The sequence below is a fragment of the Lathyrus oleraceus genome, chromosome 2 (genome assembly GCF_024323335.1).
Source record: "Lathyrus oleraceus cultivar Zhongwan6 chromosome 2, CAAS_Psat_ZW6_1.0, whole genome shotgun sequence".
Taxonomy (NCBI): Eukaryota; Viridiplantae; Streptophyta; class Magnoliopsida; order Fabales; family Fabaceae; genus Lathyrus; species Lathyrus oleraceus.
Genome location: NC_066580.1, coordinates 200,059,732 through 200,084,093, shown reverse-complemented (window position 1 = coordinate 200,084,093; position 24,362 = coordinate 200,059,732).

Below are 24,362 nucleotides of genomic sequence, written 5' to 3'. Positions count from 1 at the left end.
AAATCTGAAAAGGCCAGAGCGAATAAGAATTATAAGAAGGAGAGGGTTGCTTATGTCGAATTCGATGATGGAGAGTCTGAAATCGCTGAAGATCCTTATGGTCTTGAGGAATTCGAAGTGGATTTGGCTGAATTAAAAGAAGCACCACCCTATGCCTGCAAATTACTTACACCTTCGAATGGCAGAAACCCTGTCCCAAAAAGACTTACACATTTGATGTTACCAAATGTGACGAGATCTTCGATTTATTAGTAAAAGATGGCCAAATGATAGTGCCTCCTAATACCAAAATTCCTCCGTTAGAACAACGAAAGAAAAGAGGCTTATGTAAATATCACAATTTTTTAGGCCATAAAACTTCACAATGCTTTCTTTTCAGGGATCTTATTCAGAATGCAATCAGGGATGGCCGCCTCAAGTTCGCTGACAAAGGGAAAAACCAGATGAAGGTTGATATTGATCCCCTCAACATTGCTGAGACAAACTATGTTGAACCGGTCGAAATCAACATGATTGACGTAGGGGAAGTGGAGGTTGTAAAAGCAACAAGAACTGGAGGCTATACGCTGGATGGAAAGTAGGCTACTGATGGCCTAAGTAACGATGTTTCCTTTGGAATCTCTGTCAAAGGTGAACATGTTGCTAACGTCGAACCAAGGGCCACTGAAGGTCTCAAGGGGAAAGCAACTGAGGCTACTGAGGGCCTAAGAAAGAAATTCGAGGAAATTTCAATCACTGATGGCGCCAGTCTAGGTGTCAACATGGTAGATCTGAAGCAACCCCCCCTAGAAATGGAGGAAGTGGATGAATGTTTGAAGATGGAGCAAGAAGGGATGAAGTTTGGCTATCCCAAAGCCAACAAAAGCCTACGTGAATATCTCTAGAGATGTCACAAAAAGAATGCTGACATGTTGCTGTGCCCAAGATGCAACATCAGGATATCTCGAAGGGTGGCTGAGGATTACGAGAGATGGCAACGAACAAAGACCGAGAGAAACTGGAGGAAGGAAAGCCAATTACAGAAGGTGTATCCCACGCCAGGAGAAATCCTTCTTGGTTTCATTGTGCGTTGCTACAAATATGAAACAGAATGCTTGATGTGTCCCAGGTGTGAAGCATTGTACAACAGAGAATTAGCCGAAGCATTCGAAAGAATCCCATATGACCAAGGTTAGGACGGACATGGAGGTAACCATAACATGTATAGCTTCGACAAGAGGGGAGCTCCTAGGAGGACAGATAGCCCTCACCCAAGGGCGAAAAGAGTTATGTTTAAACTGCCAGCAGAAGTCCCTGAGGACAAATGGACTCAGGCGGGACCAAAGAAAGGAAAATGGAGAAGTTTCGAGGATGGAGGAAGAACCTCTTGGGCGTACAGAAAACAATTTCAGGTGTCCAAGAGAGAGGCTATCAGGCTAGAAAATTACAAAGGAAAAAATCCTATATCAAGATCCCAGTGGAGAAGACATCAGAGGATGAGGAAGGCAGAAAGAGAGATGAATCTAAAAGAGACTGGATAATCCAGCAGCGTCAAGGTTCCCCCAAATGTCATGGATTCGACCAAACCACCCGTAGGAAGGAAGTTGTTTCCAGATGAAAACATAAGTCAGAAGGTTCAGAAGGAACAAGTAAGAGAGGAGAAAATGCTCACTGACGACTTCGAGTCCGACGAAGTGTCTTCTGTTAATATGAATTGCAACATAGTCTCAGTCCTGCCGTACGAATATAACCAGGAAACAGAGGTTGAAGATAATGAGGAAGCGGATGATGCGGAGATGGCGAAGCATCAACCAATGTGTTACTATGTTCTGAACAGTGGCGCTGTCGAAGAGCATAACGCTATTTTCGAAAGGCCTCACCAGGGGATGCAGAGTCACCTCAAGCCCCTATACATTAGGGCAAAAGTTGGATAGGTGGGAGTGAATAAAGTCTTGGTGGACGGAGGAGAAGCAGTCAATTTGATCCCCCAATTCATGTTGAAAAAGATAGGTATGTTCGACATTGATGTCAAACCTCACAACATGGTATTGTCGAATTATGAGGGTAAGATAGGACAGACGCTGGGCGTCATACAAGTGGACCTGACTGTTGGGTCAATCACAAGACCAACGATGTTTATGGTAATACTTGCAAAAGCAAATTACAACTTACTACTAGGGAGAGAATGGATACATGGAATAGGGGCGGCCCCTTCGACCATGCATCAGAGAATATCCATCTGGAGAGAAGATGGTGTGGTAGAGAATGTCGAAGCTGACCAAAGTTACTTCATGGCAGAAGTAAACCATGTGGATAAGAGAAACTTTGACAGGAACTTGGCTCACATAGGACCATGCTACCCAGCGGAAGAAGGCTACGCCCCAAATAAAAATGCCTTATACTTCTTGACTCTCCACCCAAATGGCTTTCAGTGGGATAGGGAGATTATGGGAGACCCAGAAGAAGGGGAATCATCTGAAATACGGCCAATAGGTTGGGATGAAGACCTGTACTATGACTGAGTCTTCTTTTCTCGAAAAGATTTCGGCCTACATGGCTGAGAACAAAAGACAAGCGGCTCTCGAAGCTGAGATAACAAACATGGCTAACAAAGCCACATATGGTGAAATCTATAATACAGGACCTGGGGAGTACTCTAAACCAAAACCCCCTGACGAACAAGTACCTGTGGAACCAACAAAACAGAGGTTAGATGCCATCTATGACGAAGAGCCTCTGGGATTTGAAAAAGATCCAGTAATGTCAAGTGTGTCGCTCCCCGGATTTCCCGAATCCAAGTACAAACGCGGAAAGGAGGTGGCGAAGAAAAAAGGAGTAGAGTCGCCAGCTATGTACTTTTATCCCAAAGGGAGGGAAAGGTAGTACTGCATAACTGTAGCACCTCAAATTTGCACCTCCCATTTTGTACATACATTTTCATTCTTAAGTCATTAGCATTGCATTGTCCACTGCATAGCATTGCATTGTCCATTGCCTAGTGCAAGTCATCAGTCAAGACTGGTCAGGAGATCCAGTTGTGCAAGCAAGCAAGTGAATTTCCTATGGAAGCAAAGCCCTAGGGTTGGTTCATTGAGTTCATGTGACCTAGGGATCATTTTGAAGTGGTTTGGCCAAAGGTTGGATGTTCAAAGCTCATCAGTCAAGATGCAATTCATCTGAAACCCTAGAAAGTCAACCAAAGTCAACTGTGCAATCAACCATGGATTTGAAGGTGGGAGATGGTTAGAGAGGCCTCATTCATGTCCATACAAGTCTCATTTGACATTTCAAACATCAACAATGAAGAATTTGAGGTCAGATGAAAAGTTTCCAAAAATAGTAAGTGACCTGTAATTTGAAATTGCCAAAAATGGAAAGGTTTTCTCCTCAAGATTACATCATCAAGCAAGCTTCAAATGAAATTTTGTCCAACATGAAAGTTGAAGATCTTGCTCTTACCTTTCCAAAAAGTCCAAGAACATGAATTTCTCATGTATGGTTGAGAAGATATGGATCAATCATGGTCAAATAAATTTGAACTTCAAAAGGGCATAACTTTCAAACCATAAGGCCAAATGGAGTGGTTCTTTTTGTAACATTTCTCTCTTGATCCCTACTATCCAATTCATGCATCATAAGCCATGCATTTTGATCACAAAAATATTGACATTTTCATTTGAATTTTGGAGGGAAATTCCAAATTCAAAAATTATGCATTGTCCATACTTCTAACACATGCATTTGGCTCCAAATTGGGTTTTTAAGTGCATTTCCAAGCAAATTCGAGCACTGTAGCATTGGTCTTCATGCATATAGGGTGAATTTACAAAATTGGCATTACACCTTCATTTCCACTAATTCTAATTGCATTGCTAAGCATGATCAGTAAACACCATTAGCAGCTCATATATAAGCATAAGCATAACAGAATTAATGCTTAACACTTCATAATTTCCAGATCTGAAACTTTTCTCCACTTTGCTCTCAAACTTTTTCTTCAATTTTCTTCATACACATTGCTATTTCCTTGATTGAATCATCATCCACAAGCATAATTGAGCTGGATTGAAGCAAGATCTAAAGGTTTTCATGCAGAATTGAGGACTATTGAAGCATATACTCATCAATGGCAGTTGGAGTTTCTGGCCAAATCAAGCTCGATTAACTTCCAATTCTTCATCCATTCATTCATCCAGGAGTGGAGGAAGATCTGTTTCTGCTTTTCCAGGCCTAAATCCACTGATTCCAGTTCTGTAGCTTCTTGAAGGTTAGGATTCGATTCTCATAATTCGTGAAATTGATGTATGCATGCTGTAGATCTTTCATTGGTGATTAATCTGAGCTTTGTTCCATGAAATTCCATGAAGAAATGACTTAGTTCTGTTGATTTTAAGTTTAGCATGTGAATGTTCTTGGCCTCGATTCTTTTGATATAGTTTGAATTAGCATTAACCAAGCCTTGATCCGTGATGTATGTTGAAAGATGAATGCAATGGTGTATTTGTTTTGCATTTCTGTGCATTTGTGTTCTTGAGTGTATGAACACGTATGAACATTGTATGAAGGTCAGGGTTTTGGTTCCAGATTGTGTTTGATCGTGCCTGGCCTTGTTCTGCATGCATTTTTATGTTTCTAGCCATGTATTGGTACGGGTGGCATTGATGTGGTGAAATGATTGGATGAGAGCGCTCAGCTTTGCCACGCAGACTTAATGAAACGGTGCGTTTCATTAGGAAACGCGCCACATTCAAAAATCCACTCGGTTCGATCCTTGGTGGAGACAAATCCAAAATGCCATTCCATTTTATTTCACATTCTCTCCATGCCATTCATGTACATGCCTTCATGTGTTTTTTAATTTTTCATTCACTTTGGAAATTCATAACTCCATGATTAATGATCCAAATGACCTGGGAATTTTTGCATCTTGTTCCTCATCATGTCTAGTATTTTATGACTATTTTTCTAGAAATTGTGCACGGTTGGAATTTAATTTGGCTTAGGGATTGTGTATGTGTGTGCTTTTTTGAACCTTGCTTGCCATATGTTTTGTGAAATGATGAATTTTAATCCAATGCTTTTGAAACTTTGCATGCTTAAACTAGACACCTTTAGGGACATTTTGGTGTTGAGTTTGCATTTTTAGCATTTTTGGTTGGTGAGATATGATCTGGTTAATATAGGTGAGACAATGTGTGTCACACCTTTGCTTGCTCATCTTGTTGAATTTCTTTTCCATGCCAAGTAAATGCCAATTGATGTGATTTTTTGCATGATGCTTCTTCTGGATGTTAGGATTGATCATGAATTTTTGTGGAATTTTTGGATTCATTTCTGATTTGTTTGGTATTTTGCTTGCTGGATGATCATTTCTGGACTTTTGGATAGTCATGAACTTCATTGATTTGTGAAATGATGGTTGTTTATCTTATGAATGTGAAATTTTGCACATTGTTTCTAGACACTTTGAGGTTTATTGTGGCTTTGGTTTGAGGCATTTATCATTTGTCAATTCTGTTTTAGGCTTGTGTTAAGTTGATGTAGCATTTTGTGCCCTATTTGAGTTTGTTTGTGCTTGCCTTGCCTTATGGAATTTATTTGCCATGCTTAGACTTGTCCAAATGCCTTGATTGTTGGTGTGTTGATCATGTGATGAGTTCTGTTTGGCCATGATTTTTCTTGGGATTTATTGAATCATTTTTGGAATTAATGTGGATTTGTTCATTCTGTTGCTTCTATGAGCTTTCAACTTGCATGCTTTGCCTTATCTGACTTGTGAAATGAATTTGGTGCATGATATGGATGTGGAACCTTTTGGATTATGTTATTATTGGATTGAATTTGATTCATGTCAATTTTCATGTTCTGTTTTGAATTATTTCTCCCTCTTTGACCCTAGGCCTTGTCCTAGTGGTTGGTGCTTATGTTTGAGCTTTGTTTTCAGGATAAGGAGCATATGGTCATAAGGGAATTGATTCACATTGCTTGAATTGGGTTGATTGGTTGATGTTGACTAATCTTGACTTGTTTTGTAGGTTGCTTTAGCTCATTTGAGTTGAGCTTGTGCTTTGCACATTGTTGCCTTGCTTGTTTGACTGTGTACAGTTAACTGCTGAATAATAACTGTCTGTTTGACTTTGTGAGTTGTGTACTGATTGAGTTAGATTGTTTTCAGGTACATTAGTTGCTTAAGTTCTTTGAACTTGCTTTTGCTGTTGCTTGGTTGCTTAACCATTTGAGGTATAACTTCTCTGACTTCATGTAGTCTGGAAGACCTGTCCTGTTACTTGGGCAGGCACCTGTCTGAAGCCCTCCTTAAGAGGCAATGCTTGTGTTTGTTTATCTTTATGCCAAGCAGGAAAAGACCTTTGATAAGGCAATTGGCAGATAAAAGAGATGTGCAATCCATCTCCTGCTATTCAGTGTGTCATCCACTTTGCTCACACACCTTGTGTTGATGCATTGTGGATATTAACCCAAGATCTTTGTTGTGTCAGTCATAGGTGGAGAAGAGTTCCAACTTTCTGAACTCCCACTTTCATTTGTCTGAATCTCTCCCAGGCCAGGGATAAGAGCTGTGAGGTCTTACCCTCACTTCCCATTTCATCTGCTTCACCCTAACTCTCAATGTTAGGATTAAGAGCTAACTACACCCGATTCCAGTTGGCTTGTGTTTCACAGCCTAACCTTGTGTGAGCCCACTTTGTTTGTATATAGTGTGTGCTATTTGTGTGAATGTTTGCTTTGCCTGTGCTGATTAGGATAGCTTGCTCCCTGTGCAAGTTAGATAGAAACTTCAACCTAGGACCATGGTGAATTTACATGATAACTATTAGGCTCGAGTTAGTCTCCCTTCTAGTTTGTCATTTCCCAGTTTCTGGTTAGGTTAGAAGTTCTTTCCCTGCGTAGGGGAACTACGTCGCCCTGATCCTCATGCCAGATGAGGTACGTAGGCAGGAGATGAGCTGATCTCTCCGGGCGCCCTTTTATTTTGTTTGTGTGAGTTGTTTCTCCTTTTCTGGTTGGAGTCCGATGTAAGTCCAGCGATTGGCATTCGGTTTCCAGTTTCTTTGTTGGAGTGTGACGTAAGTCCAGCGATTGGCAGTTGGTTTCCTGTGTGTGTTTGTTGGTTCGGAGTCTGATGTAAGTCCAGCGATTGGCATTCGGCTTCCATGTTTGCCGGTTTGTGTGGAGTCTGATGTAAGCCCAGCGATTGGCAGTCGGTTTCCTGTGTGGTTTTGTTTGGCGTGCGTTAGCCGAGCTACGAGTGCTCTGATTCTTCTTTAGTCCGAGAAGATACGTATGCATAGGATGCGACATCCTAGCGAGCACGTTTCCCCCTGTCCCGAACTACGTCGACTCTGATGTCTGTGCCTGACAGACTACGTAGGCCCAGGATGCGATATCCTGCCGAGTTAGTCTCTCTTGTTTTCTGTGTCTCTTTTCAGCCAGTATGTGTTTGATGTTTGAGAGTTTTTTAGCAACCTTTATCCTTCCTTTTGTGCGTGGATCCCGTCGAGTACGACGGATGCGTAGGGGTGCTAATACCTTCCCTTCGCATAACCGATTCCCGATCCCATCTCTCTTTGGTCGCGAGACCATGTCTTTTCCAGGTTTACTTCGAGCGTTTCCTTTCCCTCTTTTTGGATAAATAACGCACGGTGGCGACTCTGTTGTTTCGTTTTCCCGCCGGTTTTTTGCGTAATGCGACAGCTGGCGATTCTGCTGGGGACTAAGAGAAGTTGACCTCTTGCTGGTCCATCTTCCCTAAGCGAGTCTCTCCTAGCGCTCTCTAGGTTAGGGTTTGGTTACTTGTGCTGTTATTTATTGCATTCATTTACTTATTGTTTGCATTTATGTTTGCATTCATTCACATTCATCTGTTCATCTGGCTGTGCTGTGTTCTCTCTGTTGGGGTGGGAGTTACTCGAGGTAAAAGGCCCAATACCCAGGCTACGAGTGAAATCTAGGAAACCTAGGAATAGAGTGATTCATGGGAAGCGGGTGGTATGCGCCACTTAGCGGAACATTGATATCACAAGCAGTTCAGACCCTAATGGGATATTATCGTTACATACTTCGGGTGTGTATATGATGATATTCTGTGAAAGGTTATTTATGCTACGTTTCTCTCGACCTTACCCTGGCCTAGATGACACCCGTGAGTGGGGAGGGAATGATCATTATTACAGGTACAGTTGGTGACTTGTCGGTGACTTGTTGGTGACTTGTGATCCTGTTGGTGACTCTTGGTTCTTCAGATGACAGTTTATCAAATGACTTTGGGGTTCACATGAATTGTGGTTCCGAGTTCATGCCGAAGCTCTGTTCCTCTGCCTTGAGATGCACAGCCCGACCAGTCATGTTCGCATCATTTGCATCATAGCATGTTTATTTTCAAAAAAAAAATAATGCATGAAAAAAAAGAAAAAGTTAACTCGCATACACGTATCCTTTTTAGGGTCATTCATGATAAAATAGCATCCGCAACATGCGCATATCATGCACATATCATCCTTGCATTACCGACATGTTTGGGAGAGACTTCTCACTTTGGTTCCTGACTGAGACAGGATAGCTGATCAGAGACCGCATCGCTACTCAACCAGACTCAATCATCAGAGAAACATGGACCAGGTTCAGGCAGAACTAGCTGAGATGAGGGTGAACATGGCCCAGTTTATGACTATGATGCAAGGTGTTGTGCAAGGGCAAGAGGAGCTGCGTGCCTTATCCCAAAGACAGGAAGCCGTGCTTCACCAGTGGGTGTGCCCGTTCATGAGAATGTTGATGCTGCTGCTCCCGCCAATGACTATGCCGTGGGTGATGAATTGAGGGGTATCAGGATCAACAGACAACCTCTTGCTGCAGAGACTGTTAACGCCAGAGCTACCCGGGCTCCTGTTCGTCATCCTGCTACGATTGTTGATAGACAAGAGGACATGTTCACTTTGCTTAGTGAAGATGATGAGGTTGCTGGAAGAGTCGAAGACAGGGATCGTAAGGTGGATGCCCTGGCTGAGAAAATAAGAGCCATGGAATGTCAGAATTCCCTTGGGTTTGATGTGACCAACATGGGTCTGGTAGAAGGGTTGAGGATCCCTTACAAATTCAAGGCGCCGTCCTTTGACAAATATAATGGCACTTCTTGTCCTCGCACTCATGTGCAGGCTTACTACAGGAAAATCTCAGCATACACTGATGATGAGAAGATGTGGATGTACTTTTTCCAAGACAGTTTGTCTGGAGCGTCTTTGGACTGGTGCATGGATCTGAAGAAAGAATCAGTCAGAAGCTGGAGAGATCTGGGTGAAGCCTTTCTGAGGCAGTACAAGCACAATATGGATATGGCTCCGAGCCGAACCCAACTGCAGAGCTTGTGTAAGAAATCTGGTGAGAGCTTCAAAGAGTATGCCCAGAGATGGCGTGAGCTAGCCGCAAGAGTGCAACCTCCGATGTTGGAGAGAGAGCTGACTGACATGTTCATCGGGACCTTGCAGGGTGTGTTCATGGATCGCATGGGGAGTTGCCCGTTCAGTAGCTTTTCTGATGTTGTTGTCTGTGGGGAGAGGACTGAGAGTCTCATTAAAGCAGGAAAGATACAAGATCCTGGCTCTTCAAGTTCTTCGAGTTCTAAAAAGCCATTCTCTGGGGCACCCAAAAGGGGAGAGAGTGAAACAAATGTTATGCACCGTCGAAGGAATGTGAACAGAGGACAGTATCGTCAGGTCGCTGCTGTGACTATTCCAGCAACTCAACCCCAACAGCAGAGAAGACCAACTCAGCAATATCAGCATCAACAACATCGTCCTCAGCAGCAGGCTTACCAGCCTCACGATGGTAATCAAGCCAGTACAAGTAATGAGAGGAAGAAGATCATTTTTGATCTGATCCCTATGTCGTATGCAGAACTGTATCCCTCTTTGATAGAGCGGAACTTGATTACTCCCAAAGACCCGCCGGCTATACCCGTCAACCCTCGGTGGTGGTATAGGCCTGATCAGCATTGTGTGTATCATTCGGGTGCTCCTGGTCACGATGTGGAAAGCTGCTTTCAGCTGAAGAATAAGGTGCAGGACCTTGTCAGATCAGGGATTCTGAGCTTCGAGGACTTAGGTCCCAGGGTTAATCAGGTTTGAAGATAACAAGCCCCGGGCTGGCGGTGGCTTTTCTTTTGAGGTCTTCAACGAAGAGGTTTGTTCAAAAGCAGAAGCTGCTGGTGCAAAGGATTCTGACATTTGTCATCCCTGGTGGGATCTATCACAATTGGGTCACTGTGGGCGTTCCTACAGTTGTTCATAAGTCAGAGTAATAATCACTTTGTTTAAAAACCCTTCTCCCATGCCAAAAGGAGAAGTGATGACATTGTTGGCAACATTTTGTGCAATGATATTTTCATTCAAATAAAAGCATGTTAAAACATTTGTTTTTCCATTTGTTTTCCCTTTTTGCTTTCTTACATGAAATTGGTGATCACAAAAAACCCCAAAAACAAGAATAAAAGCAATCTTTTCATCTGCATAACGATTGTATTTTTTGATTTCCAAAAAGCTTTTCATATCAAAATCATTATGCAGGTTGTTTCTTAAACCCATTGAACATAATGATCCGATGTCATCTCCCAATTTTGAATTCCCTGTATTCGAAGCGGAAGAAGATGATGTTGAAGGAATTCCTGACGGTATTTCCCGACTTCTTGAGCAAGAAAAGAAGATCACTCAGCTGCATCTCGAGAATCAGCAGAACAACCAACTGGGGCATTACAAAAAAGAAAAAAAAGAAAAAAAAGAAAAAAAAGAAAGAAAGAGGAGGGTGCAAAATCAAAAGAAATCAAAAGAAGTCAAAAGAGATCAAAAATCAAAAGAAAAAAAAGAAAGAAAGAAACAAAAGAAAAATAGCACCCCCAAAGTCCCAAGTTGACTGATGCTGAATGGATTCAGAGTCGTTGCGACCAAGTGAATCTGATCGAAAAGAAGAGATTAACTGCCACGTGTCATGGTCAGTTATATCAGCAGAGAGTGAAGAAAGCATTTGATAAGAAGGTCAAGCCTCGTGTGTTCCGAGAAGGTGACCTGGTTCTCTAGAAAGTCTTGTCTTTCGCGCTCGATTCCAGGGGCAAGTGAAACCCAAGCTATGAATGTCCATATGTTGTCAAGAGAGCCTTTTCAGGCAGTGCTTTGACACTTACAACAATGGATGGAGAAGTTCACTCGTCCTGTGAATTCCGATGCAGTCAAGAAATACTTCGCCTAAAACAAAAAAGAACAAAATAGCTCGCTAAATCGAACACCCCAAAGGGCGACTTAGGCAAAAAGGAGCGTCTCGGTGGATTGAAAACCCGAAAGGGCGATCCAGGAAAAAGTTAGAGACATTGAAAAAAGAATCTGCATCCCGCTAGATTGATCACCACACACTGGGGCAATCTAGGCAAAAATTAGGGATTTGGCAAGTAACTGCATCCTGACAAGACTGTGCTCTACATCTGTCATCCGCCAGGAACTCTTGATTCGTTGTCGACTGGAGCTTTGGATACATCGAAATTCGGAATGGTAGAGGAAAGGTCATTATGTTCAATGTAGCCCTCTCCAATATATATCACCGATTTCAAACTTGTACAGATCTATGGAGTCCTGCCATTTGCAGACTACCATTCCATCACATCAATTTGAGCTTTTATCCAATTATTTGCACTCTTATTTGTTTCGACTCAACAAATGTTTTGCATGTTTTAATTGATAAAGTATCATTGTTTTCAAAATAAACAAATTTTTCACAAATTGTTCTTAAACAAAGTGAACATTCACAATGATGGAAGGATACTTAGGAGATCCGCAGTGCTCTCCCAAGGGTGGTATGATTACCAACAGGTAAGACATTTGTTCGTATCTCGAGCATAATTGTATCTTTTTCCTGTAGCTCCTATGGTTTTTCCTCAGCGAGGTTGCTCAGTGAAGTGTTGGTTGAAGTTGTTCATCTTCATGTCCCCGACAGTGCAACATTCTTCCTCCAATTCCCTGTTAGCCCTATTGTGGTGTATCCCCAGTAGAGTGATGTTTAAGCCCTACCGTGGGGCATTCCCAGCAAGGTTGCTGTTCGAGCCCTTTTGTGGGCCAGTTCCCAAGCAGAGTGTTTACTGAAGACTTCAACTTTCGTCTCTCCAGCAGAGCAGTCTTCTCCTCTCCCCGGCATGGGTGGTTTTCTTTGGAAGATTCGGTATTTGGTGGATTGACATCCCAGTAATCCGGCTTTCCCTCGGATAGATTCCTCAGCGGAATTGTTGGCATGATGAGCTTTATCAATGCCTATCTATCTTCATCAGAGATCTGGTTGCTTCTTGGTATTTCTGATCTCCAGCATGAGTGGTTGTTGTGGCGTGTCTGCCTGTATATTGAACTCTTTCATCCGGTTGTGATTGATGATCCCTCCGGAAGCCTATTGTGGCCTTCCTCCCCTGCAGGATGATGTCATTCCCTGATGTCCCAATCTCCAGCAGACTTTCTTTGCTTTTTGGTGATTTTGGACTTCCCTCTGGACGAGTAGCACCGGATGGTTGATTCCTGGACCTATGTGTGTTGAGCATGTCTGTTTGTCAGCATTCATCATACATTCCTCATGCATAATGCATACATGCATAATCATAACATTCAGGTACTCATGGGGCATCTGTTGCCGTGTATCTATTGATGGTTGTCTCCTGCTAATTGGTGATACAGATCTCCCCAGTGGATTCTCCCCTAGCAGATGTGGGTGTGTCTGATCTCTCCATATAGAGTCGACCCCTTAAGCAGAAAGTGTCTGTCATTTCCTTCTGCGCTCCCCACTGAGTTATATCCTCGTGGATGACGGTTGTTTCCGTTCCCTCCCTACATACATAATGGGATGGGTTTTCCCTATTGAGTTCTTTCCTCATTAGGATGAGTCTTGATTCAGTATGCCTTTTTGGATCGATCCTAAACTGGCTTCCTTGTGGCTGTCTCTTGTGCTTCCCTGTGGTATAAATGAATAGTTGCTCACTAACCGGCGCTCATTCATCTTATCCTCAGCGAAATTTTTGGCTTCTACCTACTAACCGGTAGTTGTAAGTCCTATCTTTGCGGTCTTCTACCTACTACCCGGTAGTTGTAAATCCTTTTTTCTCATTCAGTTCTCTCAGCAGACTGTTTGTTGGCTTCTACCTACGAACCGGTAGTTGTAAGTCCTATCTTTGTGGTCTTCTACCTACTAACCGGTAGATGTAATCCCCTCTTTGTGGTCATCATTATCCGGTTTCGGTACTGATATTCCTTTCACCTTTCGGATATTTGCTCCGAGTAAGCAACTTTATCCCCAGCGGGTCCTCTTTCATTCACCGTTTGCTGGTAATGTTTGTGGTTTCCCTTTTTGATTGGTCATCTTTGCGTACCTAGTCCTGGTATCCCGATGCCTTTTCTTGTCGGTCGATTTATCCATTTATCAACCTATAACCCGGTTATGGATAATCTTCCTGGCGAGTATGTTATCTACGTTTCAACGGCTATAGATAATATATCTCATGCGCTCCTTGGTCGAAGTGTTGTTCTTCCCAATTGAGTAAGATTCGTATTCCTTGTGGAATCGAATGTCCATCCTTTAACAAGTTTGCTTTCGCTCTCTTCAGGATGATGCCGGTCGATTTATCCATTTATCAACCTACAACCCGGTTATGGATAATCTTCCTGGCGAGTATGTTATCTACGTTTTGACGGCTATAGATAATATATCTCATGCGCTCCTTGGTCGAAGTTTTGTTCTTCCCAATTGAGTAAGATTCGTATTCCTTGTGGAATCGAATGTCCATCCTTTAACAAGTTTGCTTTCGCTCTCTTCAGGATGATGTCGGTCGATTTATCCATTTATCAACCTACAACCCGGTTATGGATAATCTTCCTGGCGAGTATGTTATCTACGTTTTGACGGCTATAGATAATATATCTCATGCGCTCCTTGGTCGAAGTGTTGTTCTCCCCAGTCGAGTAAGATTCGTATTCCCTCTGGAATCAAATGTCCATCCTTTAACAAGTTTGCTTTCGCTCTCTTCAGAATGATGTCGGTTGATTTATCCATTTGACAACCTACAACCGGTTATGGATAATCTTCCATGCGAGTGTATTATCTATGTTTTGACGGCTATAGATAATATATCTCATGCACTCTTTGGCTGAACCCTTTGTTTGTTCTTCCCAATTGAGTAAGATTCGTATTCCTTGTGGAATCGAATGTCCATCCTTTAACAAATTTGCTTTCGCTCTCTTCAGGATGATGTCGGTCGATTTATCCATTTATCAACCTACAACCCGGTTATGGATAATCTTCCTGGCGAGTATGTTATCTACGTTTTGACGGCTATAGATAATATATCTCATGCGCTCCTTGGTCGAAGTGTTGTTCTTCCCAATTGAGTAAGATTCGTATTCCTTATGGAATCGAATGTCCATCCTTTAACAAGTTTGCTTTCGCTCTCTTCAGGATGATGTCGGTCGATTTATCCATTTATCAACCTACAACCCGGTTATGGATAATCTTCCTGGCGAGTATGTTATCTACGTTTTAACGGCTATAGATAATATATCTCATGCGCTCCTTGGTCGAAGTGTTGTTCTCCCCAGTCGAGTAAGATTCGTATTCCCTGTGGAATCGAATGTCCATCCTTTAACAAGTTTGCTTTCGCTCTCTTCAGGATGATGTCGGTTGATTTATCCATTTGACAACCTACAACCGGTTATGGATAATCTTCCATGCTAGTGTATTATCTACGTTTTGACGGCTATAGATAATATATCTGATGCACTCTTTGGCTGAACCCTTTGTTTGTTTCCCAACTGAGTAAGATTCGTATTCCTTGTGGAATCGAATGTCCATCCTTTAACAAGATTGCTTTTCTAGGCCTCTTCAGGATGATGAGTGTGTTGGAATACAAACCAATTCACGCTTTGGTCGGTCACCTGTTTCATGCCTACAACCCGGTATCCTTGGTGTTCCTTCCTGTTTGCTCCCTGTCGTGACCTTGATCCCCAGTGAGCTACCTCTCCGTTGGTTTCGATAAACGTTGAGTTCTTCCTATTCGTCCGTTGACGTCTAGTCGTATCTTCCCCAGTAGACTTCTCCTTCTCCGTTGGTGTCGATGAACGACGAGCTTCTCCTTCTCCGTTGGTGTCGATAAACGTCGAGCTTCTCCCTTTCGTCCTTTGGCGTCTGGTCGAGTCTTTCCAGTCATTCATTAATGTCTGGTTACCTCTCCGTTGGTTTCGATAAACGTCGAGTTTTTCCTAGTTGTCCGTTGACATCTAGATGTATTCCGTCTTTCCAGTCATTCATTAATGTCTGGTTACCTCTCCGTTGGTTTCAATAAACATCGAGTTTTTCCTAGTTGTCCGTTGACATCTAGATGTATTCCGTCTTTCCAGTCATTCATTAATGTCTGGTTACCTCTCCGTTGGTTTCGATAAACGTTGAGTTTTCCCTATGCGTCCGTTGACGTTTAGTGGCATTTTCCCCAGTCATCCGTTGATGTCTGTTACCTCTCTGTTGGTTTTGGTAAACGTCGAGTTTTTCCTGGTCGTCCATTGACGTCTAGTTGTGATTTCTATTCCCATTCATCGTCTTTCGATGTCTGGATGTGGCTGTACCTTTGAGAAAAAGAATCAAAATCCCCAGTAATAAGTATCAGATTCAGTTGAGGTTGCTGTTGGATCCCCACAGTGTGCAAATTTCTACGGTTCTTTGGTATTCAATCCCTGTTTACCCTGAAAGTCTGACAGCCGTTGCTCTCATCCATTCGGGTTCCCAGTTGATTGAATAGGGGCAGCTGTAGCACCTCAAATTTGCACCTCCCATTTTGTACATACATTTTCATTCTTAAGTCATTAGCATTGCATTGTCCACTGCATAGCATTGCATTGTCCATCGCCTAGTGCAAGTCATCAGTCAAGACTGGTCAGGAGATCCAGTTGTGCAAGCAAGCAAGTGCATTTCCTATGGAAGCAAAGCCCTAGGGTTGGTTCATTGAGTTCATGTGACCTAGGGATCATTTTGAAGTGGTTTGGCCAAAGGTTGGATGTTCAAAGCTCATCAGTCAAGATGCAATTCATCTGAAACCCTAGAAAGTCAACCAAAGTCAAATGTGCAATCAACCATGGATTTGAAGGTGGGAGATGGTTAGAGAGGCCTCATTCATGTCCATACAAGTCTCATTTGACATTTCAAACATCAACAATGAAGAATTTGAGGTCAGATGAAAAGTTTCCAAAAATAGTAAGTGACCTGTAATTTGAAATTGCCAAAAATGGAAAGATTTTCTCCTCAAGATTACATCATCAAGCAAGCTTCAAATGAAATCTTGTCCAACATGAAAGTTGAAGATCTTGCTCTTACCTTTCCAAAAAGTCCAAGAACATGAATTTCTCATGTATGGTTGAGAAGATATGGATCAATCATGGTCAAATAAATTTGAACTTCAAAAGGGCATAACTTTCAAACCATAAGGCCAAATGGAGTGGTTCTTTTTGTAACATTTCTCTCTTGATCCCTACTATCCAATTCATGCATCATAAGCCATGCATTTTGATCACAAAAATATTGACATTTTCATTTGAATTTTGGAGGGAAATTCCAAATTCAAAAATTATGCATTGTCCATACTTCTAACACATGCATTTGGCTCCAAATTGGGGTTTTAAGTGCATTTCCAAGCAAATTCGAGCACTGTAGCATTGGTCTTCATGCATATAGGGTGAATTTACAAAATTGGCATTACACCTTCATTTCCACTAATTCTAATTGCATTGCTAAGCATGATTAGTAAACACCATTAGCAGCTCATATATAAGCATAAGCATAACAGAATTCATGCTTAACACTTCATAATTTCCAGATCTGAAACTTTTCTCCACTTTGCTCTCAAACTTTTTCTTCAATTTTCTTCATACACATTGCTATTTCCTTGATTGAATCATCATCCACAAGCATAATTGAGCTGGATTGAAGCAAGATCTAAAGGTTTTCATGCAGAATTGAGGACTATTGAAGCATATACTCATCAATGGCAGTTGGAGTTTCTGGCCAAATCAAGCTCGATTAACTTCCAATTCTTCATCCATTCATTCATCCAGGAGTGGAGGAAGATCTGTTTCTGCTTTTCCAGGCCTAAATCCACTGATTCCAGTTCTGTAGCTTCTTGAAGGTTAGGATTCGATTCTCATAATTCGTGAAATTGATGTATGCATGCTGTAGATCTTTCATTGGTGATTAATCTGAGCTTTGTTCCATGAAATTCCATGAAGAAATGACTTAGTTCTGTTGATTTTAAGTTTAGCATGTGAATGTTCTTGGCCTCGATTCTTTTGATATAGTTTGAATTAGCATTAACCAAGCCTTGATCCGTGATGTATGTTGAAAGATGAATGCAATGGTGTATTTGTTTTGCATTTCTGTGCATTTGTGTTCTTGAGTGTATGAACACGTATGAACATTGTATGAAGGTTAGGGTTTTGGTTCCAGATTGTGTTTGATCGTGCCTGGCCTTGTTCTGCATGCATTTTTATGTTTCTAGCCATGTATTGGTACGCGTGGCATTGATGTGGTGAAATGATTGGATGAGAGCGCTCAGCTTTGCCACGCAGACTTAATGAAACGGTGCGTTTCATTAGGAAACGCGCCACATTCAAAAATCCACTCGGTTCGATCCTTGGTGGAGACAAATCCAAAATGCCATTCCATTTTATTTCACATTCTCTCCATGCCATTCATGTACATGCCTTCATGTGTTTTTTAATTTTTCATTCACTTTGGAAATTCATAACTCCATGATTAATGATCCAAATGACCTGGGAATTTTTGCATCTTGTTCCTCATCATGTCTAGTATTTTATGACTATTTTTCCAGAAATTGTGCACGGTTGGAATTTAATTTGGCTTAGGGATTGTGTATGTGTGTGCTTTTTTGAACCTTGCTTGCCATATGTTTTGTGAAATGATGAATTTTAATCCAATGCTTTTGAAACTTTGCATGCTTAAACTAGACACCTTTAGGGACATTTTGGTGTTGAGTTTGCATTTTTAGCATTTTTGGTTGGTGAGATATGATCTAGTTAATATAGGTGAGACAATGTGTGTCACACCTTTGCTTGCTCATCTTGTTGAATTTCTTTTCCATGCCAAGTAAATGCCAATTGATGTGATTTATTGCATGATGCTTCTTCTGGATGTTAGGATTGATCATGAATTTTTGTGGAATTTTTGGATTCATTTCTGATTTGTTTGGTATTTTGCTTGCTGGATGATCATTTCTGGACTTTTGGATAGTCATGAACTTCATTGATTTGTGAAATGATGGTTGTTTATCCTATGAATGTGAAATTTTGCACATTGTTTCTAGACACTTTTGAAGGTGAGAAAAACAAGAAAGGGGGGGTTTGAATTGTTTGAAAAAAATAAGCGCTTTTGCAAAATGAAATCACACAATGATTTTATACTGGTTCGCTTATAACACAAAGCTACTCCAGTCCACCCGGCCAAGGTGATTTCGCCTTCAACAAGGACTTAATCCACTAATCTTGAAAGATTACAAACAACCCCTAAGAGAGAAGAAAATCTCTTAGTCCTCTCAAGTCTACAGACTACAAAGAGTCACTTGAGGAAATCAAACAAATAAAAATTAGATACAAGATGTGTAATCTAGAGTGCTTCTAAGAAAGCAAATATTACAAACTTAAGAACAAATTTTTCACTTGATAAGCAAAAGCTTAGTGAAAATCTTTGAAGAACAAGGATGTTTTTCTTGAGCGTGATATGATTTCAGTATAGTTTTGGCTAGTGATTTCTTGCATTACTGAATGAGATTTCTTCTCTATTTATAGGAGTTGAAGTAGAGTTGAAGTAGCGTTGAATCTGTTGGATATTGAGATGTAGTTACGCCATTCCATTAATAGCTTCTGCAGTAGACTTTTTCACTTAGAAGTGACTACTTACCACAATTAGTATCTTCTCTCTTGGAAGTGGAGATTAACGTCTCTTTCTAATTGAGGAAATCCATTTGCAGAACTTTAACTTGGCTTAAACGTTACTTCATCATGATTAACAATTCTGATTAGAGTCTTCGTGTTTCTGGAGAATCTTGCTTCTGATGTTATTTCTTGAAAGTTCAGATGGCGCTGATAACTTCCAGAGTTTACAGAAGGCATTAGTTCAGAGTCAGAGCTTCTAGACTTTACTTCATGTTCAGATGCTTCTGATACTTTTGTAGTTTTGTCCAGAGTCAGAGCTTCTTGAATGAGATTCCTCTTTAGATGCTTCTGATACTTGAGATTTTGCATCTGATCTTGTTTTGCATCTGATGACATCATCAGATTTGTTTCTTCTTTCTTTAGAACCCTGCACACTTAGAAACTTTTCGTTAGGGTGCCATTTTTGGTTTCTTCCTTTGTTATCATCAAAATCATGGAATCTGTTGTAGAACAATTTTTGTTCTTACAATCTCCCCCTTTTTGATGATGACAAAACAAATAAAATTATCAGATGAAACATGAAAAATATTAGATCAGATAGACAAAAGCTCCCCCTGAGTTAGTACTAGGGAGTTCAGAAGTTCTTACCAGAGCTTTCCAAGTAAAGAGATTTCTGAAAACTTTCTGCAATTTCTTAAATTTAATGTTAGAACTATTTAATCAGAGCTATTATTTAAGCAGAGCTAATTTAACCTTAACTATTTCTACAATTGTTGCAGAATGCTTAAGGTTTTAGACATAATTTTCATCAGAGCTATTTAATAATTTCTCCCCCTTTTTGGCATAATCAAAAAGGCATAAAAAATAAAAAGAATAATAAAGAGAAAAACATTTCATTAATCAGAAGCACAAAGGCACAAAAGCATGCAAAACATCAGATCCAAGAGAATATCAGAGCTAAAGAAGACAGAAGCAAAAACACTAGGCAAGCAGACAAAATAAATCCTAAGTGCCTAAGGGTTTGGAGGTTGAGGAAGTCTCTGAAGCAACATGGCAAACATGTTCTGGATGTTTTCATTCAAAGCATCTTGTTTGTCCATTCTGGCACGAAGCTCATTCTGATCTTGCTTGATCTCTTTCTGATCTTGCTTGATCTCTTTCAGAGTGTTAAGAATCAACGGGATCGCAGAAGAGGACTCCCCCTGAGTCAGAGCCTGCTGAGCTTCAGCTTCAGCAGCAGCTTGGGCTTCTGCATCTGCCTGAGCCTTGGCTTCAGCTTCCTTAATCCTTAGAAGTTCTGCTTCCTTTGCCAGTCGTTCTTCTTCTAACCTTCTTGCTTCTTCCTCAGCTTCCTTAGCCAATCTTTCCTCCTCTAATCTTCTGGCCTCAGCTTCTCTGGCCAATCTCTCTTGGAGCCGTTTCTCAGCATCTCTGATGTAGCCATTTCTGACTTGTTCAGAGATACTCTTCAGCCTATAAGACTCAGAGGTCATCCAACTAATGACTCTGTTCCAGTGTGTCCTAACAGATTTAGGATCATCACTAACTTCAGAGTTTTTAGCCAGAGACTTGACCTTCTGGACTGAAGCTTCTGCAACCTGTATAATGGCCTCCTCAAGGGTAGGTATGGTAAGTTCAGGTTCAGGTTCAGGTGAATGAGGTGGAGAGTTTTGAGGGCTGAGATTTAGAGAGGGAGGTTCAGTTTGTTGAGGTTCAGATTCTGCTTGAAGTTCAGAATCTGGGGATGAAGCATAGAGTGGGTTTACATCTAAGGGTTCGGATTCTGGTTCTGGGACAGCGGGAAGAATTGGTGGAATGATATTAGAGGTGAAAGGAGCAGATGGTTGAATTACAGAGGGTATGGTGGTTGTTTGTTGTAGTGGTGAAGTTATTTCAGGTTCTGTGGTTTGTGTTCGTTGTGAAGCAAGTCTATGGGCATAGAGTGTTGCTATGGTTGGGGAGTTTGGGTCAGAGTGTTCTTGATCAGAGGACTCATGATCAGATAACTCTTGGTCAGAAGAAGGGGAAAGGTAAGGGGGTGATTCATATTCAGAGGATGAGGAAGAAGAAGTAGTTTGGTGAGTTTGTGCAGGTATAGAGGGAGGAATGAAGGTTCTAGCAATGTTTAGAACAGGTGTAGGTTGGGAGGTTCTGATGATTGATGGTGGTATTTCAGAGGTGGTATATATTGGTTGTGAAGAGAGAGGGTTAGAGGAAGCCATTATAGATGCAGAGGAGACAGGAGGAATAGACTTACCAGAAGAGACATTCAGAGGTGCTGAAGTTTTGCTGCCAGAAGTTTCTCCAAGTCTGGCTTTCTTTGCTCTCCTTGCCTCAGCAGCTATCTGTTTCTCAGAGACACCTCTCTTGTATCTGACAAGATCTTCTACAGAGTCCAGACAGTCTTCAAGGCGGAAATCAGAAACATCAACACCTTCTTCCAACATTCGATGAAGATAGAGGGCAACAGCGTCTCTGGGCTCATCCTTGAAGAATCTGACCAGGCCATGAGGCATCTTCCTCTGATCTTTTAGACATTCCCAGGACACATCCATAGTGGGCTTGACTCTAATGTCTTTGATGATTCCCATGCTCTTGAGGTTTCTGGCATTCAGAGGCTTTCCCACGTCAATTGCCAGATCATCCATACATCTGGTCTTCTCCAAATCATCTACCAAGCCATGCTCAATGAAGACATCAGAGAGCAATCTTCCCAGAGGAATGTAGGATCTGGGCTTCATATTATTCCTCGTTTCTCTGACTGAATCTCTCAGATATCTGAAGAGGAGAGTAGGGAGATTGATCTTGATACCCTTCTGAATGCAGTACAGAATGCATTTCTGGTCTGCATTTATGTAGTCAGAGGAGTTGGAGGCTGGACGATGATGGATTGTTCCCAGAATAATCTTCAGCCAAACTCGGAGGTTCTGATGAAGCTCCTTGTTTTTAGAGGGGTTTCCTTCAACATTAGGTTTGAAGATTGTAGGGTTGATGACTTCAGTGATGCGCTTTGACCTTGGAGGAATGTTGTAAATCCTTTTACCTCCACTACTTTCCATATTCAACAGAGAGGCAATGGATCCTTCTGTGATCACTATCTTCACTCCCAGAACAAAAGAAACAATGAACTGGTCATCAGCATCTGCACATCTCCAGAACTCCTTCACCAGAAGAGGGTAGATTGGACCATAAAGCCTGTCGAAGTAGTTTTCCCAACCTTGCTTGCGAAGATCTTCAGTAAGATCAACACCGTTTCTTCTCAAGTTCTCAAAATCTACCAGCGATTCACACAGTACATCCAAACCTTCAAAGGGAGTTGAAAGATGAATGTGTTGTTCACGGTCAAGAATGTGAGGTTCTTTGTAAACTGGGGTTGTGGTGACGCTTATAACCGTGGGTGTTTGAGTGTTTGAGGTTTGGGGATTGGAACTAGATTCCACTTGTTGAGAATGGTTGAAGAGTTCTTGTTGTTGAGCGTCCATGTTGATGAAGATGATGAAGATTGAAGAAGAAGATGAAGAACTTGCAGAGAACTTTCAGAGAAGGGTTTAGGGTTTTAGAGTGAGTGAGAGTGATAAGTGTGAAAAGTGAGAGAAAGTGTTTATATACTAAGGGTAAAAACACATGCAAAACGACACACATACCAGCGTTAGCACAAAAACCAAAATAGCACGTTTGGGGGAAAAATGATTACAGCTCATTAATGAATGTCTAATCCCACAGCTTGCACACTGCTCGAGGAAAACTCAAACGTCTGCCTTTTGAATTTCTTGACAGCTGTCTAGAAGTTCTAAGGTTAGACGCATGTTCCCCACGTGTTGATGTATCTGATCTTCAGGAATACCAAAGGATTTTTGAAGATTTCTAACTCAGATATATTCTTAACTTGGTAGAAGTATCAGAGTCAGAGGCAGAAGTGTATTTGTTTTTATCAGAGTCTCATTTTACATGTTCAGAGCCAAATATTACTCAGGACAATTTTTAATGTTCAGATTTTCTAAGATGAAAAGAAATCTATCTTCAGCTAGAGGCTTAGTAAAGATATCTGCCCATTGATGTTCTGTATCAATGAACTTCAGCGTTACTATCCCTTTCTGAACATAGTCTCTAATAAAATGATGTTTTATTTCTATGTGTTTGGCTCTGGAATGTAGAATGGGATTCTTACTTAAACAAATAGCAGCAGTATTATCACAAAAGATAGGAATGTTACTCTCAATTATCTGGAGATCTTCTAGCTGATGCTTCATCCAGAGCATCTGAGTTGTGCACAGTGATGCTGAGATGTATTCTGCTTCTGCAGTTGATAGAGCAATTGTTGACTGTCTTTTGCTAGCCCAGGAGACTAAGTTGTTTCCCAGAAGCTGGCAATTTCCAGATGTGCTTTTTCGTTCTATTCTATCTCCTGCATAATCTGCATCACAATAACCAGAAAGCCTATACTCTGATGTTTTCTCATACATCAGGCCCAGGTTAGGAGTTCCTTTCAGATACTTAAGAATTCTCTTAACAGCTGTTAAATGAGATTCTCTAGGATCTGATTGGAATCTGGCACAAAGACAGACGCTAAAGAGAATATCAGGACGAGTAGCAGTCAGATAGAGAAGAGAGCCTATCATACCTCGATAGAGCTTCTGACAAACCTTGTTGCTTACCTCTTCCTTCTCCAGAATGCAAGTTGGATGCATAGGAGTTTTTGCAGATTTGCATTCAGTCATATCAAACTTCTTCAGAACGTCTTTAATGTACTTGCTTTGATGAATGTACGTGACTTCTGGAGTTTGATTGATTTGAATTCCCAGAAAGAACTTTAGTTCTTGCATTAGACTCATTTCAAATTCTGCCTGCATTAACTTAGAAAATTCTTGGCAAACAGAGATATTAGCAGAACCAAAAATAATATCATCAACATAAATTTGGCATATCATGAGATCATTATTAAGGTTTTTACAGAAGAGTGTAGAATCAACTTTCCCTCTGATAAAATTTTGTTCCAGAAGAAAATTGCTCAGACGTTCATACCAAGCTCTGGGAGCTTGTTTAAGTCCATATAAAGATTTCTTAAGTTTGAAAACATGTTCTGGAAAGTTTGAATTTTCAAAGCCTGGAGGTTGGTTGACATACACTTCTTCTGAAATATAACCATTAAGAAATGCACTCTTGACATCCATTTGGTATAATTTGATAGAATGATTAATAGCAAAAGATACAAGAAGACGAATAGATTCTAACCTCGCGACTGGAGCAAAAGTTTCATTATAATCAATACCTTCTTGTTGACTATAACCTTGAGCTACCAGTCGAGCTTTGTTTCTGACAACTTCTCCTTTCTCGTTCAGCTTGTTTCTGAAAACCCATCTGGTTCCAATGACATGAGTGCCTCTGGGTTTTGGAACGAGATCCCAGACATCATTCTTGGAGAAT